This window comes from Cygnus olor, chromosome 7, assembly GCF_009769625.2.
Source record: "Cygnus olor isolate bCygOlo1 chromosome 7, bCygOlo1.pri.v2, whole genome shotgun sequence".
Classification (NCBI taxonomy): domain Eukaryota; kingdom Metazoa; phylum Chordata; class Aves; order Anseriformes; family Anatidae; genus Cygnus; species Cygnus olor.
The window spans coordinates 16,162,004-16,179,928 of NC_049175.1; the positions used below are offsets into that span (position 1 = coordinate 16,162,004).

At 44.6% G+C, this 17,925-nt stretch overlaps 1 protein-coding gene across 13 annotated transcripts in view; it reads right to left on the reverse strand.

Annotated features, from left to right (window-relative positions):
* Positions 1–17,925, reverse strand: part of SGMS1 (sphingomyelin synthase 1) — a 90,509-nt gene that overhangs the window by 56,650 nt on the left and 15,934 nt on the right. For 6 of the 13 annotated variants that reach the window (XM_040563857.1, XM_040563845.1, XM_040563863.1 and 3 more), the window contains exon 2: positions 8,876–8,994. The exons of 3 other annotated variants lie outside the window; for them this stretch is intronic. The gene's annotated coding sequence lies outside the window, so the exon portion shown is untranslated. Of the gene's footprint in view, positions 1–8,875; positions 8,995–9,071; positions 9,851–17,925 lie in introns of those variants that run through there. 4 more of the 13 variants (XM_040563859.1, XM_040563846.1, XM_040563848.1 and 1 more) reach the window with 3 other exon arrangements.

The following is a 17,925-nucleotide window of genomic DNA, read 5'->3' on the forward strand; positions in this document are numbered from 1 at the left end:
CAAGCAGTGGGATTACAAGTGGCTAGAGAAAGAACTTCAGATGTAGTGTGACTTTTGCAGCAACAATGAACCTTGCACAAGCAAGCAGCAGCAGGATGCAGACAACAATCTGCATGAGTGTTGTTGCAAGTTCACTTAAGAAAAAAATTCTTAGTCTTTTCTTCTGCCTTGCAAGGCTGTGGAGTAAAAATAAAGCTCTTTCTTAGGCCAGTCTGCCTGGCACTCCTGTTGCACTGTTTGCAACAGTGCTTGGAATAGACAGGACTGATTTGGTTGCAGTGATAACAAGGCTTTCACTCACAAGTGAGCATCAAATGCCTCACTTCAGGAAAGAATGAGAGATTACATCAACAGGTCCAGGAACTTGCTCTGGGGACTCCACCTCCTGGTCTGGAATTTCAGGTTTCCAAAAGTCCTCCCTTGTAAAATTAAAATTATGGGAATGCGGTCTCTGAAAAGGCACTGCCTGGCCTAAGGCTGCCCCTCAGGAGAGTCTCGCCAGCGCTTACCTCCCCTCCCTCATTCTGGCTGTTGGATGCTCCCTTCCCTTCTCCACTGACCCACTCCCTTCTCCACCCCACATTCACAATGTACAGAGACAGCCGGCTACTGACCCCAGATGTACTCCTGAACAGCTCAACAGCCAAAAACGTGGAAGATAGTGAAGCAATTTCTCTACAAATGAATATAACAGAGTTGAGATGCATGGCAGGACTTCGAAAACACATAACTAAAATACCCGGGGACAGCACTATGAGAGACAGGACCAAGATTCCCATTTGGTGGATGCGTGGCTTTCAGTGGCTAGCCATGCTGACTGCTTCCAGTGCATGCTTTTCATCAGGGTCAAATCAGCTCAAGCAAGGGTAAGGGACAGGGATGGAGCAATGAGACAGTTTGCCAAGCTCTGCACTCCTCCTCGAGACTCTCCCATATCCTGAATTACTGTGCACTCTTTCTGTGCGAGCTTTACAACTCGACTCACATTTTCATCTCAGCCTCTGTGCCTCCCTGCTGCCACTGCAGACTCAAAAGGATGACTGAGAATCCAGCAGTTCTTCTGCGCTTGGTTGTTCCCTACAGCGGGAGAGAAATTTGCAGAAAGTTGGCCTCACCTCTCCCTCCCAGTTACTCCATCAAGATAAGGAAAGCAGATGACCCAGAACTCCATAAGAGAAAAAGCCTATGAAAAGAGATTTTCTGGCTGCTTCTTGGGTTTGTAACAATTCAACAGCCACCAGAAAGCACTCCAGCTAACATCAGTGTCTTGTTTCAGCGTATGCTGTCTTGCAGACCCTCCTTATGAACAGCTAAATGCAACCCTCCGCCCCCAGAATCCCATCTCTGAACAGCAAGGAGCAAAGCACGAGCAGGGCACACACAGGGTTACGGTGCCTTCAATCTTTGATCAAACACAGATGAAGATGAATGCCATTATGCCAGAAATTGCCAAAAAGCAGCTGCCTTCTTCCCTTGCCTTACCTTAAGCCCTCCTGACAGTTCTGTCCAGACCAGAAGTGGCACTTCACACTGTGCTGGGAGGGAGGACGAGGTACTTCTCATCAAACGTTGCTTTAGGACAAGAATGCACCATGCCAGACCGATACACCACACACAAACTATACTGTATGTATTTAAAGACTGCAAGTATCAAGGCTGCATTCATTTTTATGTCCAACTGATGAAGAGAAGGATAACACCAGTTTGACAGCTCTCAAAGCAGCTGCTGTCTTTTAGCTCTAGAAAAAGTTTTCCAGCAGTATCCTATTTTCACAAGACAATCAACACCAAAGCTCTTGAATTAACAAATTGTAACAGGAACTCCAATGACCTGCATTCAGTATCCCTTGAAGTTTAAGGGCTGTAGTTTTGATCTGTGTCTGGAACGCAGTTAACAACGCCCGTAGCATAGGAAAGAGGCTCCGATTAAAGCCTCCTAACTAAGCCACTTCTTGACAGTGAAGAAATGCAAACGACGACTCATCTGCTGTTACCCCCTTACCTTTTTGCTAGGCAATTGTGTGTGCAAGCAGTAATGCATTCGAGCCGCGCAGCCGAGTACCCAACGTACTTCCCCCTCCACACAGAATGAGCTCCCTTTCATACCAGCTGCTTCAGCTCAGCAAATAGGAGCTAAAGCACGGCCTGATGCAGTCTGTAAATCTGAATCCTACAGAATCTGGCCAAGTAACAGTCACAAAAGTGTTAAACTCTTTATCCTTGTGGTATGCTCCTGTATTTCATAATTTTAACGTGGCATTCATAGCATATCAGGTAACATTAAAATCCAATGAGGGTGCTGTCTATTCATTACACGACCTGTTTCTCAACAGAACACTTTGGTGAAATCTGGCAGAAATTGGTGTATTTTTGTACACAAGTTACAATTTAGTGGTTATGATATTTGTGATCAAGTATCTTAAGCTATCACATGACTATTGCTCTAAAAACAGAACCCATATGCGGCTCGAGGCTGTTACCACCTTGCCAACAAACCCCAAACCTAACTGATGCTTCAAAGCTAGCAGTGACTTACGGACAGAGATGTCCTTTAGCTGTGATAGACTTGCCCATGGCATTAATTAATCCTTAGCGGTGATGAAGAGAGACCACGTGTTGGCTTTGCAAGCCAAAAGCAAGCTGACATCCTCACAGAGCACAAACACAACCTTGTGCTGAATATTACCGGAGTATGAAAAAAATCATTTAGAGAAAGAGCAGCTACAACACAGCTACTTGCCTTACCTCCTTTGTAAACAACATTTAAACTGCCAGGTACAGCTATGATTAAGGAGTAGGAGACAAGAAGAGACAGCCTTGTAACTGCTGACAGGTAAGTTCATCTCAGCTTCAGAACAACCGTTTAAAGATGAAAGAACACTGAGAGGATGCTGAAAGACAACCGACAGCTTGAAGAATACACACCAGTTTTCAAATAATTTCTGTGATGTAGGGTAATATTTAAGATCACAGCATTCACTGGGAATTAGATCATCCATTTAGCAGTAGGTTTGCCAGATAAACTGTCTGAAGACTTTAAGAGAATCAGCAAAAACTGTAGAGCAATGCAAAAATCAGAGTCAGTGTCTCTGCATTCTTGTTTTTCAGCTGCCTGCCCACAGAAACTTCACAAAAGACTGAACCACAGAAGACAAATATATGAAGCTGAAGAGCAGGCTAGGTGTTGCAATTGATTTCAGCTGAGACACATGCTTTCCCTGTTGCCTGCTATGCCCAGACCTGTTATTCTACCTCTGCCTCGTCTACAGCACTCCATTTCACATCTGCTGCTGGCTTCATTTAAATGTTTCTCATGCAGGATTATTAATTTTGGAGCAGACAGAGTCGGACAAACCAGCATAATGGAAGGGCGGTTGTGCAGGCAGACACAGACCGTCCAAATCTTTGGCAGGGGGCAGACAAGTAGCTGCATCAGGCTGAGGAGGGCATTGGACTAATTTGGGTTGTCGACAGCTTCTACCAAACACCTGAAGCAACTTTGCAAGCAGAGTTAGCATATCCGAACAATAAAAACAGTGTTTGTGCAAAGCGTGTTCCTCACCTCTGCTGCCACTCACCCTTCATGACGTGCTGTACAGGTCAGGGTGCTCCCAGGGCTACATTTACATGAGCTTTCCAAGAGCTTTCCAAGAAACCATTAGTAAAGCTTGGGGAATTTAACAGTGCATCAATGTCAGAAGACAGCTGAAATGAAGAGCTCCACAACCCAGAAAATGGCAGGGAGGAACCTCAAGGTAGGAAAGTGCTCTAAACAAGATGATATTTAAATTTGCCTAGCAAAAATTTAATGTAGCTTGGATGCACACATGATTTGAACAGCTGGGACAGTCACAGAGGACTCTGGTGACAGAGCAGACATCCTCAGTAGGGACTATAAAATCCTTCGACATTTTAAAACCAAATACTCTACTCATCCTTAGCTACATATCTATCACCATGGAGCAAAACGCATCAGCTACAACATTTTAGCTTCTTAAGAAGTACATGCAAATCTCCTGTCAAAACAGTTGCTAACAGCCTTTCAACTCTTCAGTGGAAACGGGGACAGCAGAGGAAGGGGGAAGAAGCAAAGGACAGAAGAAAACCTTTTTGTTTTAAGGCATCCTGCAAACACAGATCCATGTGAACACAGAAAAACATTTAACAAATGAACTGAAAGAAAGCATCTTGTACAAGAATCCTGATAACCATATAATCTGTGGAATAATAAAACTGCAAAGCCACAGACTAGTTTAGAACGACCATGCCCATCGCTAAAATAATGAATGAAATGAGGCCGTAAGAGCCTCTGATAAGAAAGCTATTTAATAGGGTCTAATTCAACATGGGAATACAGCGTGCTGGATACCTCGCATGACTGAAGTTGGGGGAAAACAACAGATTAATAATACAGCTTCCAAAAAGGCACAGAGCCCACAAGTATCACCAGTCTGTGTTGCCTGGGTTGCGGACTACAAGGATGGCCTGATTATGCTTCAAATGCTTTGAACACAAGTCTTCTGAATGCAGAGAGACCAGATATAAATGCAGAGTATCACCCCAAACTGCAAGCCAAGCGTGCTTAGTCTTTACATTTCTAACTTGCAGCCAGAGAGCAAAGCAAAATTAGAGACTGGCAAGATGGTGTTCTCCTTGTGAAACCAAATAAACAGCACATTTTGAACCATTTCCAGCACAACTTCAGCACAAAATAACATTTGCACTAGGCTGTTAGTAACATAATAGTTGGAATTTCATCTGCATGCTAAGAGCTAGAGGAAGAGCCGCAGGGAGCAGCCCTGAGTGTATGCTCAACCTCCAAAGGAAGTGAAAAAGGCTGCAAAAAAGCTGTGCTGTACTTCATTGCGCTAAATGCCCTTCAGACGGAGCCCGCATGTACAGACATTTGCTCCAGTTGGGGACAGACAGTTGGGGCTACGAGAAGCTTCAGTGCTTGCCTGGAGCCCTGCCCCACCCCCAGGTGTGCCAGGTAGATGCTCTGGCACTTGGAAGGAGCCAGGCATTGGCCAAACCCAACTGAAGGCTCAGGTACGTACGTGGGAACTGATTAGTAGCAATGATTAAGCCAAAGCCAAAAGGAGCACCAGCAGAAGATGCAAAGCACAACGGAAAGCCCGTTTTCTCTTTTCTATAAGCTGTGAATCAACCTCAGAGCAATGCAGAGCCAGCCCCAGGACAAAGGGCCAGTCATTGCTAATGCAGTTGACAAACAATCCAGAGAAGGAAGATTCACTCTCTGGATTAAGGAGGAGTAACCCAGGCAGGTACAGCCTGTTTCCATAAGCTGCAGTCACTTCCTGCTATTGCACCCTTTGCCTTTCCCAAGCTCTGTGTTTAAGGGAAAATGAACAGGGAAACAACACAAACTACTGACAGCAACCTGCTTTGTGGTACCCACTTGCTGAGAACCAGACATATTAAATAAGCAGCAAAGGCTAGGGAAAATACCAGAGTCAAATCAGATCAATTCAAACAAACCAAGCATAGGGCACAAAACACCTGCTCCAAAACTCAGTTAAACCTTTTGTTTTGGATAACTGCCCACGATATTAAAGCACCGCATCTCTCCTCTCTTGGACTCCTCACCCCTCTTGGTAAACGGTGCGGGAGGAGGCGGCAGCAGCACAGACCGCAGACCGGACTCGGGTACTCCTGGGGAGTGGGGAGTGCAAGGATTCACTCTTCAACTTCTGGAACGCAACCTGTGCACCCTATACCAAAACCCTCCATGCAAAGCCCGCGACACCTACCTGCCATTCCCACTTCTACAAGAGCTGAGCGCATGCAGCTTGTGTGCCTCTGGGAGAAGCAGGCGGAGGTCAGCAGGGGAGTCAGCCTGAGCTGAGAAGGTCCCCGCACGCTCCCGGAGAGGCGGCGTAAACCCCGCAGCCAGGTGGCAAACTCCAGGTGCCGCTGGACAAGGGGCTGCCTACCACACGCAGAGAGCAAACAGCAGCAGCGCTCACACAGCAAGCAGCTCCCAGGCTGCAGCCTGCCACATCACCTCCACACTCATCAGCAGCTTCAAGCTCAGTCATCCCTGGCAGCAAAGTAATCACTTAAGAAGTCAATGCCACAAAACCCCTAAATTTGCAGTCAGTTACGTGATTAATAGTTTTCCCCAAGGTGCTCTTACGTGTGCAAGACAACACCCAGAAACCACAGACAGCACTTCTAATGGAGATTATCTCCCATGCATTTGACATTTCACTTTTTTTTTTTTTTTAAAGTACCTGTTCTAGCCAACTGTTGCTCATTTAATTGGGAAATCTAATGGCTGAAAATCCTACGGCTGTTAAACTACCACGTAGTCTGCACTGGAATTTAATTTTAACCATTCCAATCCCTTGCCATATTCATACACTTCCTTTTTTTTTTTTTGCCCAAATTGCTTGTTTAGAAGCAATATTTACAGAAAGATACCACATACTTAGAAGCTCTATTCCTGTGGAATTAAATATGGTAGGTATAAGCATACTCGTTAGTAATAAGTTTAAAAAAAAATCATCAAGAAAAGTTAAGTTCCAGCCACAAAAGACTGCTTTACACGGTGCAATGTCTGCTTTCAACAGTCACTGTTACACTGATGATACAGCAATCATTTGCTTTGCTCTCCACGTGGAGAGGGCTGCTATGGTCAGAACCATTAAGTGCTACGTAAAAATTTGGGAGGGTTTCTCTTTCCAGGATGCCACAGTTTTAAATTTTGAAGCAAATGTAGCAAGCAACTATAGCACCAAGCTGAAGGATGAGTTATGTTTATGTAACAAAAGGCTTCCTGGATTATTTTAAGGCTCAAGTTCTGCAAAGCTAACAATTGAGGACAGGGTTGTTTTTATGACCGATTCACAAAATAAACACCACTGAAGAGCCAGCAGAATCTTGCTATTCCACCATATTAGACCCCTAGATTTCAGCAATGAGTACTTTGTCACCCTCTGAGTTTGGGACATACACTGCCATATACCGAGACAAGTACACAAATCATACAGAAGACAAAGATACCAACGCATCTGCGAGTAATTTCTCAACATAAATTACAAGGTTGTGCCACGTGCCCAACAGTGCCTGGTTTGAACCTTTCTCATTTAGCAGGAACAAAGCAACCTTGCACCTCTTGCACTGTACGTGCAATAATAATATTCAACCCCTATTAAACCTGCATTCAACTTAAGAAATAGATGACTACATTATTCATGGCATCTGTACATTGAACCCAGAGGAAATAAAAGGTGAATCAATACAGTGAGGGGAGCTTCTGCTGTCTGGGGTAAAGGTGTCTTCCGCTCTCAATATATACATTTGGGGAAACAGAAAGGTTTCAGGACTCTGATGAAAACAGTCTCAAATTTCCGGTCTAGAAAAACTGTCAAATAGATGTCAGCTTTCAGAAAACAGCAACTCCAAAACTAACCCGTGCCCATAATGATTAGTGTTACGTGCAGCAAAACAAACAAACAAACAAACAAAGTTCCCCAATTTTAGCATTGTTGATTTTTAGTCTCAGTATTTTTCCCATTATTTCTGTTTACTGACCATATTTCCTACACTATCTGTGGAAGCACTATTTAATATTTTATTGTATGACACTTGAGATTTAGAGGTGCACTGCACTGGGGCCTCTGCAGGAAAGGTGCTAAAACCAGTTTTTCTAAAAACAAGTTTGCTTGGGGCACCCACAGGAAGAATTACAACCGGATTAGGCAGAACCACAACTCAGAGTTGCTCTTCTGCTCTGTCACTGAGGCCATGCAGGACCAGCCAGTTTAGTCTCACTGATTTTCAAAAACATCTAGAGAAAAAGGAAGCAGCTTTTCCAACTAAGAGCTGAGGGCACCAAAAACTTGTTTCATTCAATATGCTAGTCACTAGGGTTGCACACAAACAAATGACTGTTTAAAATACATCTTTTTTTTTCCTCAAAAATGTCTATGCTCAATAGCCCCTGCTTTTATTTTCCAGTTCTTACGATACCTCCCTCTCTAGCTCTTACATCAGTCATGGGCCTTTCTGCAGACATCAAACCCAACAAAACCATGAAAGAATCTTAAAAGATGCCTCTCAGCAAATCCTTGCACAGCTTCAAAGGATTACTGAAAGAAAAACAAAACAAAACAGAACTACAAGCAACAAAAAAGGGCACACGCCCAATTTATTTTTCCTTTGCAGGTCATTCATCTACGTCAAAGCCAAAACTGGGAACAGAAACCAGGCATTCCAACCGCCAGTCTGGTCGTCTACTCCGTATATCACAGGCTTCAACAGCCAGAAGGGCAAAATTTCCTTATATGTAGTCTTTTTGTAGTATTTATACACAACTATATCCTCTGAAGTTTTGCTCTAAAGTTATTCTGAACTGGAAGGAAAAAGGAACCAACCTAACACATCCTTCAGCTGACTTCTCTAAGATTGTACAATTTAGTACTGGAGTTGGACTGTTTTCTTGAATGGAGAGAAAGCACCAGGCTGGCACTTAGTGTCTAAGCTAACAGAAAATGGAGTGAATCATTATATATTTGCTAGTAAGCTATGTCATTGAATGAAAGCCTCCCTTAAAGCAACCAGGCAGTACAGGTGCCAAACGAAACACTGCCATGCAGCTGCAGGACATTAAGTCAGATGTTACAAATACACAAGCAAGGACCACAGACTGCTGCCAATGCTGAAGGCTGCCATTGGCACACATGCAAAAAATGATTAAACCAAAGCAAAAATGGATACCTGCCAGTGCGAGTCCAAAACAAGAATTTATCCATATTCAGGTCACATTTAATATCAGCTTACAATAAACAGCGTATTGAGAAGCACACTGCTCCAAAACACGTCCTTAAAAACACAAAATTCACTTACTTACCTGAAATTGCCTTTCTACCCAGAGAACTCGGTTCATCAGGTTAGAAGCTCACTATGACTATGAGAGTCAAAGCCCAGAAGACCTGCTGCTGGCTGCTGCTCACGTAGTCATAAGAGTCACTATAAAAAAAATATATAATTATTATTGTGTGTTAAGAAAGCAGTGCTACCACCTAGCCTCCTATTAAAAGCATTACCATGATTATAACGTGAAGATTGCCTCAAGATCTACCAGTAGCTGGAATATGTTGTAAAGCACTGTGCTAACCTAGGCAGCTGCGCTTTAAAAACAGCATTTCCCAAAAGTCACGGAAACAGAGAGGAACCCTGTGTCCATACAAGGCCTATAGTAGTGTTTGTCGGATCCGGAGGGGGTCTGGAGTGCTTCTGCTCCTACTTCGTGGCATCACACGGAGAGCAGCTCCGCTACTGTGTGCGGCAGCCTTCCCAAAATTCTCTCTGGCAGGAGCTGGTAAAGTCACCCAGGCTCTGATCCAGGCATCAAAGGAGGTAACAAGTAAGTTGATGCAGGGGGAGGGACAAAAGCCTTTTCTCCTGGTCTTCAAGATAACTTTACAATAGAGAAAGCACTCGTCCAGAAGCAAAGATAAAACATAAAATTGAAATGCACTTGACCAAAACCCACCAGGGGCAGCACAATGGTGACAGGCTTCTCTCCGTCCCCTCCAACTGCTCTGCAGACACAACTTGTGCACAGCCACCCGTTGGGGCCAGCAGCAACAGGCAGGACTGCTCGGACCATAGCTGGGAAGCAAACACACTCCTCACCCAAGCCCCAGCTTTGGAGGGAGACAAGAAGGCATACCACTGGGCTAGAGGCTGGACATCAGACGGCTTCTGTCTGTCCTGACGGAGCTGCAGAGACCTGCAGGCAGTAAAGTCCCTGCCACCCTGCCCTGCAGGACGCTCGCAAAACCGAAGGCTTGCTACCCACCCCACAAACACCCACCAGTCTCCAGTAAGGGGGAAAAAGGGGGAAGGCCCTGTTCTCGTGAGTAACCGCGCTCTTATCTCCTGACAACAGCCACCCTCCCAAACACGTCACAGAGTGCTCTCAGGCACTCATCTCTGCCAAGTTTCACGATGCCCCAAAAGCCGCCCATCAGCTGCTGTAACGCTGCCCGTATCCCCGCAGGAAGCTCCTGGACTTGATCCCCTGACCCAAGAGGCAGTGGGGCGCAAGCCGGCGCTCAGACACCAACACACCCTTTGGACGAGCAGTTCCCCAGCCAGCCAGATCCCAAAGGATCTACCCAAGGAGCTCCACTCCCGGAGCTGTTCAGCAGTAGCAAGGCGTAATGGCACAAAAGAAGCCCACTTCTGTTTTAGCACGTAAGATGACAGCATTCAACTCTGTGATACCACTTGTTTTTAATATCCTGAACATTTCTTTGACACAGAAGCAACCGCTGAGAAGCATTTCTGATGGTTTTGATGCTATCAGTTCCTGAAGATGCCAGCCAGTCATGTTCTCCACATCACAGGATGGGCAAGAAGTACCTGTCCAGAGCCTTCTACAACACCCCGCGGAGCACCTATAGCTTATTCATGATGTATCATGCAGCATTTCAAATCCTCTGACCCAATCCATCATAACCAGCATGTGCATGCGTGCACACTCACCCACCCCAAGCTGAGGACAGGCTGAGTTGAAGCTGCACCTGTAACAAATGCATTTAAATAGACTACAGCTTGCAGAACCTGCAAGATTTCCAGAGAGAGCCTCTCATTTCTTTCATTGACACTCAAATGTTTTCTCAAATGAATGCTACCATCTTCATCACCCATGCAGAACTGTAAGGGAATCAACCGTCACTAGGATTTTGGTGAATGTGTGTCCAAATCTAAGTACCAAGGGCCATTTTCCAAGCCAAAGAAGTAAAAATGTCTCTCTCAAAGCACAGACACAAAGCTTTGGAGTTGGGGATTCTCCTCTTCTCCCTCCCACCTAACATGCATACGCAAGCAGCAGCGCTGCAAAGGGAGCAAGAGTGGGCTGTCCTCTTACTTTCTTATCCAACATAAACAGCAAGGATCAGGAATGTCTGCAAAAGCAGGATTAACTGGCTACTGACTGTTCCTCAGAAAAGGCACCTTGGTGATTAGAGTAGCATTTTCCTTTTACGCCCTAGCACAGGAACACGGGCCTATTTCCACATTTCCCTGGCGTGTTTGCTTCTCATTTCTCAGACATGCTAAAGTACTCCTTAAAATACATGGGGAGAAGTTCTGCCTGAATAGATCACTTGTGCCAAGTTCACCAACAGAGTATGCTTGTTGATTAAAAAGTCAAATTGATAGAAGACAATGTCAGGGGTTTTGAGAGAATGTTTTAACCAGCGTCTAAGATATCATTTTAATCCTGCTCACAGTTAATTCTTTGAACACAGGAAGCCAGTAAAATTTGTGATGCTTACACAACACATCTCCAAAGGCACGCTAATCACTGAATTATTTTGCAAAGGGCTCTTAACTTATAGTAGTTTGCCTCTACACCCTTTCTGCAGGGACAATAAAATCATGGCTAATCCTGACCTAGCATTCACTCCCCAGTGAAAGGGTACATAAGAAAAGAAGTGATCTTCAATTGCTTTAAGTACACAGACCTGCAGTGCAGGAACCCTTATCCAAATACTGATTTCTCCCCCCTCCTTCAGCTTTTGCTGCTGTATTTTAGGCTAACGTCCACTTTACTCTTCTGTCTCTGATTGTAAAAGGCAAAATATTTCGGTTCTCGTTTCCATTAAGAAGATTTAGAGGCGATTCCCCACTGCCACACACTGCATTTTTGGTCGGTGCTTGGTGAAGCAGTAAGGGAGGAAGCCCCAAAACATCCCCTTTCTGTATGTTGACATGCTGCTAAAGTCAGCCCTAGTGTCCCACAGCCCCAAGAAAACTGTTGTTATTATGACCAAGGGCGACACAGTTATGCAAAGCAGCATGATTTATTCACAGGATTACCTTTGTGTAGTTCTTCCAGTGCCCGAGCCCCCTAACAGAGCGCTGTGAACAAAACTGAAGGGAGGAAGCTCGAAAGACTTCACTGACAAAATGAAAGATACTGCTTGCAGCAAGCACTTCCTTCACTATTAAAATCATTCTGTACTTTTATGGAAGTACACAACTGTGCTCATATTCATGTCTAAGGCATCTGTGCACCCACCTCACTAGCCTGAATAAAACTGACCAAAATAACACACCAAGCCTTGGTTTCCAGTTTATGCTGCAAGAAAGGCAAAGCACAATTTTTAGAAGTGTCCAAAAGGACTGCATGAGCACAAGTTAAGAAGTCAAAATGTTCAAGGCCTTTCCTGAATAGCTACACCAGACAGAGCAGATATCATAAGGGAGGAAGCCAACTTCCAGCAAGAAACAACCAGACCCAAAGTCCCGTTTGACTGTTGGCTAGATTTAATTTTAGGTCACATCAGACAAGATCTAAATGACAAATATGCAACAAATATCTATCCTGTTCAGGTGACATGGTCTCTTCCACTGTTCCCAGAAACAACATTCCCCCCCTCAAGCCTCCTCCCCAGTTTCTTGCTCTACCTTCCAAATAGCGCCTTACAGGACACACTGCTACACAAATCAAGGCCTGATGTTTCTGTGAGCTTCCTCATCATTTAGGGTACTAACAGCCCCAGGAACACTTGGAAATTCCACACCAGGAGGATACAATGAGAAGCACCTTGGTACATACTGGCATTTTCAACAGACCCTCCAGGGTGGGATGCTCCAGGTTTCCTAGATTAACCTGAAAATACTTGGAAACAACAAAACTAAAATTAGTTAGTTCTACTACATCAAGTTATTACTAGGTTGAAAAACATTAAGAAAAGGAAGCAACTAACTCATAGGCAGGTAACTTTCAGAATAGTCAGTGTTTTATTCAGATTGGATCTGTCTAGATAATTACCTCAGGTTATAAAAACCCAAGGTCTAATTATTTAGAAAGACAGTATTTTCCGGATCAGTATTTGGAAGACAGTTTCCACTATTAACTCACGCATATGTGTATAGATACACATGCACACACTCATATACACTCATATATTAGAAGGATTTTCTTGAAAGTCTCATCTTTGATAAGCATCGTAAGGTACGCTGTTATAACAGCTTTCCGAATGACGTGCTGTCTGCTGCAACATCACCTTCCAAAACTCATGCTCCTTGAAAACTGGCAAACTCCTCAAGGGTTCCCTGAACTTGAGATCAGTAAACATACTCAAAAAAGGTCACATGCCTCTTCTCCCAAAACTCCTAGGAAATCAAACATTCACTTCATTCCACGACCTGTTGTGTAACGTACCTTGAGAGGTCATCAGGCAAATGTTTCAACAATCATGCATCCAAATCATGCAGGGCATGACCAGAGCTATGGACCTTGCTGCTGCTCTTGGAAGAGACAATAACAGGACTGGAACTTCCCCATCTTCTGTCACTGGTGACCACTACTTTGAATCATATTGCTTATTTTTACCCACCAAACCTGCGTTTGGCATCTTGTTTGGATCATTTTCCATTCTAGGAGCTGGAGGAGAATGGGTTACAAGCTGAGGACTCCACAACAACCATGGTTTACATGCTTCTGCAAAGGGGATGGAGACGGAAATGGTTCACCTCCACCCGAAAGCAACTTCATGCATCAGAATTTACACCGTATCTAAACACACAACTTCACACCCCAAAGCCTTCCTATCAAGTTATCTGTTGACTCAGAAACAAACCACACCACTTTAAACTTAGCTCTTCAATTCACAGGTTCTTTGAAACAACAGGTGAACAGGTGTCAACTTTGCTAGCATATTTAAAAATGGAGAGCATTAAAAACAAGGCATCCGTTTTCTCTCCAAAGAGCAGAAGACCTCAATGTTTCTATTGGACTTTGTGACAACACCTACTGTTTAATACTTGGGGTATTTTTTTCTGTTTTTAATAAAGATAGAAATCAGAATAACTGGTTTGGCAAAAGGAGCTGCACCATTCACTGACTGGAGAGTTGAGAAATTGTGTTTCTCACACCTACATTTTTCAGATTTTAATCTGATAACAATTACTGCACGTTTAAGACTTAGTGAAGTTGGACAAAGTGGTTCCTGCAGAGTAGTGGCAATGACAGCACGGACAAAAGGGGAGACTTGGATGGATGCCGTTACGGTTACACACAGATCACGAGCAGAGCAAAGAGATGAGCTCAGTTACAGACCGTGCAATCTGGAGAGGTTAAGGGAAACAACTGTAGTACAAAAACAGATCTGTTGCATGGGTTTTCAGCTCCAGCAGGGTTAAAAGTGCTAGTTCAGATTTGCTTTCTGGAACACGATCCTCTGCTGGTGACTGAATGTCCACTTTGTCAGCTGCTCCGCATCAGAGCTCGCTGCTCCTCTGAGGACATGGGGCGCTTGGGCAAAGTGCATAAATTCCAGAAGTACCAGTGGGTGCCAATGGTTTTCGCAGGCAGAAAGACATTGGGATATGTTGCAGGACAGCTGGGGAGATGTGCTGATGAGCTTTGTGTTTATTGCTCCAGCTTTGCAGGTAAACTAAAAACAACCTGCTTCACGAGGCACACCAAGATCCCCACTGAAGTGCTGAATTGAAAAGAAAAAAAAAATGGGGAAAACAAACAAACAAAAACAACAGACTTATCTGGCAAATACACCAAAAATGTATCCAAGCAGTTTTCCCTAAATTATTGCAGCAGCTGAAGATCTTTTGAGTATACAAAAATGTGCTGCTAGCAGCGTTTATATGAAATTTATAAAGGAGACTTCTTGGCTTAAAAAAATATATAAATTGGCTTTTAAAATGTCATTCAATACTTTTTACATGGGCCTCTTCTACAGAGCAGATTTATGAGATAGTTATGGTGGTACAGAACAATAAACACCACCACGTACACACTGCTTGAGCAACCACTCCATTTCAACCTTCTTTTCAATTCACCTTGCTATCCAAGAAAATTTCGAAGAAAGGCTGTAAAATGAAAGTTGCCAGCACCCAGGTAGATCAATGGGCTCTTCCTCCTGAGTTGTTCCCATCTGAGAGATCTCCAGCTTGGAAAAAATCACAAAAGTATCATTCTCACAGCCTCTGCAGGCTGAAGCCCATGTATCTGACCTCTGGGACTGCTTTCTGCAGAGATTCCCTTTGATGCTGCCATCAAGCACCAAGGAAGTTTATAAAATCATAGAATCATTAAGGTGGGAAAAGACCTCCAAAATCATCTGGTCCAACCATCCCCGTACCACCAATGTCACCCACTAAACCATGTCCCTAAGCACCACGTCCAACCTTTCCTTGAACACCCCCAGGGACAGTGACTCCACCACCTCCCTGGGCAACCCATCCCAATGCCTAATCACTCTCTCTGAGAAGAAATGTCTCCTCATTTCCAGCCTGAACCTCCCCTGGTGCAACTTGAGGCCATTCCCTCTAGTCCTATCACTAGTTACCTGTGAGAAGAGGCCGACCCCCAGCTCCTCACACCTCCCTTTCAGGTAGCTGGAGAGAGCAATGAGGTCTCCCCTGAGCCTCCTCTTCTCCAGACTAAACAACCCCAGTGCCCTCAGCCGCTCTTCACAGGACTTGTGTGCCAGGCCCTTCACCAGCTTCATAGCCCTTCTCTGGACACGCTCCAGGACCTCGATGGCCTTCTTGTACTGAGGGGCCCAAAGCTGAACACAGTACTCGAGGTGCGGCCTCACCAGAGCAGAGTACAGGAGGACGATCACCTCCCTGGTCCTGCTGGCTGCACTAGTCCTGATACAAGCCAGGATGCCGTTGGCCTTCTTGGCCACCTGGGCACGCTGCCGGCTCATGTTCAGGCGAGCATCGACCAACACCTCCAGGTCCTTTTCCCCTGCACAGCTTTCCAGCCACCCTGCCCCAAGCCTGTAGTGTTGCATGGGGTTGTTGTGACCGAAGTGCAGGAGCCGGCATTTAGCCATGTTGAACATCATCCCCTTGGCCCATCAACCCATCCTGTCCAGGCCCCTCTGCAGGGCCTTCCTACCCTCTCAACACATCAACACAGCCCCCCATCTTGATGTCATCTGCAAACTTACTGAGGGTGCACTCAATTCCCTCATCTAAGACATCAGTAAAGATATTAAAGAGGAAGGGCCCCGACACCGACCACTGGGGAACACCACTGGTGACCGGTCACCAGCTGGATTTCACTCCATTCACCACCACTCTTTGGGCCCAGCCACCCAGCCAGTTTTTAACCCAGCAAACCTGTCCAAGCATGGGCTGCCAGCTTCTCCAGGAGAATACTATGTTTGGCATTTGCCTCCTCTATTACTACCCTTGAATCCAGTCACCCCAAGCTTCAGTGCTTTTATTCTCATGATGTCCCTGTGCAACAAAACCTCACAACTGTTCTGCTGTACCCGTTCAATCAAGGCAACTAAACAGCACTCCCTGTCTCAGACAAGGCTGAGCCTTTGACTATTTTCAGCTCCAGCAGTTTCCTGAGCCTGTATTTAGCAACCCTCAGGGAGTATTTCATCCAAATATTTGTTCAGCCTCCCCTTGATCCCATTTAAACTCTGCCCACAACATTATCTGGCAAGGGCTCCAACACATCTGTCGCTGCATCGATGGGGAGCCTACGTGCCATCGCTCGCTGCTCAGGACTCCAGTTACTGCCACTTCCCACCTCCCACATGGATAGGGTGGAAAGAAATCCCCATTTCTGGCTTCCCGTCTACTTACAGATTCAAGCAGGTAAATTCACACCACTACCTAATCTTTAAGTTGTCACAAGGTGTCAGTTTTCCTCCCTCGGTTCTCTGGTAAGCAGAAACCAGGTTACAACCCACACGTTGAGGACACTCTTCCCCTCTGTAACAACACATGGGAGATGTTTGAGAAAACCTTTCTTCCCACAAAACAGCAAAGAGCAGAAATGTGAATTTCCTCCAGAAGAACAATTAAACAGAAACAGACTTCATCTGAACAGCCTCCTCTGCCATTCCTAAGATGCCGTACTAGGATTTTGAAGGACTAGACATGGCAGAACAACTGATTTTCGTGAATGCACATCTGCTATCTCCGAGTGTTCAGTGCTGAACTGTACTCCCAAGATCCACTTACCAACCACGTCTGCCATCGCTTCTGGTCTATTTTGTCTATAGTGGAACCTGATCAGGCACAGCACTCCTAAGATACACTTTATAAACACATTTCATAGCCTAACTGCTCCTAGTTAATACATAGCAATATTCAGTAACAATTTTGGAAGAAAAACTGTGAAACATTTCATAAAAAAATGAATCTGGTTATGGATGCCAGTAGTTTTTCATATAAAAATGGCTTGGATTGTGATACTCTGATCAAAATTCACATTTGTATCTCACACTGCATCCCACTCCTGGCCCTCAACTATGCCAGAGTCCCTTGTTCGTGCTGCAACATTCACGATGGCTGCATTCCAGCCTGAGGGCAAAGGCTGCCTGTAAGCGGTTTATTCAGTATGTGAAATGTTTTGTTTATCCAAAAATATTTTAGCTCCAAGAGACATTAAAGTGAGATTTAGATTTCAGCATTTGCACAGTAAAGAGATGCAACTCCTACATATATTACCAAGGACCTTTTTCCTCGAGGCTTTCTAGCTGTGAAAATCTATTTTGCAAAAATAAAATTACAACAAACCAAAAGCAAAGTGTAACACTTAATAATAAAGGAGGAGGGGAAAAAAATTGCTATACCAAAAAGAGAGAAGCAAAAGACAAAGCAAGGATGTCGTTGCACTCTTGCTCACTTTGTTTGGAGCAGATCAACGTAATAATCAGAAGGAAAACCTTTATGGTACTGCAAGTCAAGCCAATACTTATGACATCTTCACCAGTAAGTGGCTCTGGAAAACCAGAATAATATAAAGTGAAGTATAAAGTATAGGGAGTTTTCCTGCAGCTTGGTCCCAAGTTTAACTTGCAGTAGTGAAATCTAGCTAGCCAGCAGATCATCTACTGGTACTGAAGTCTTACAATGTTCATACCAACCTTAAAAATAAAACTCTCC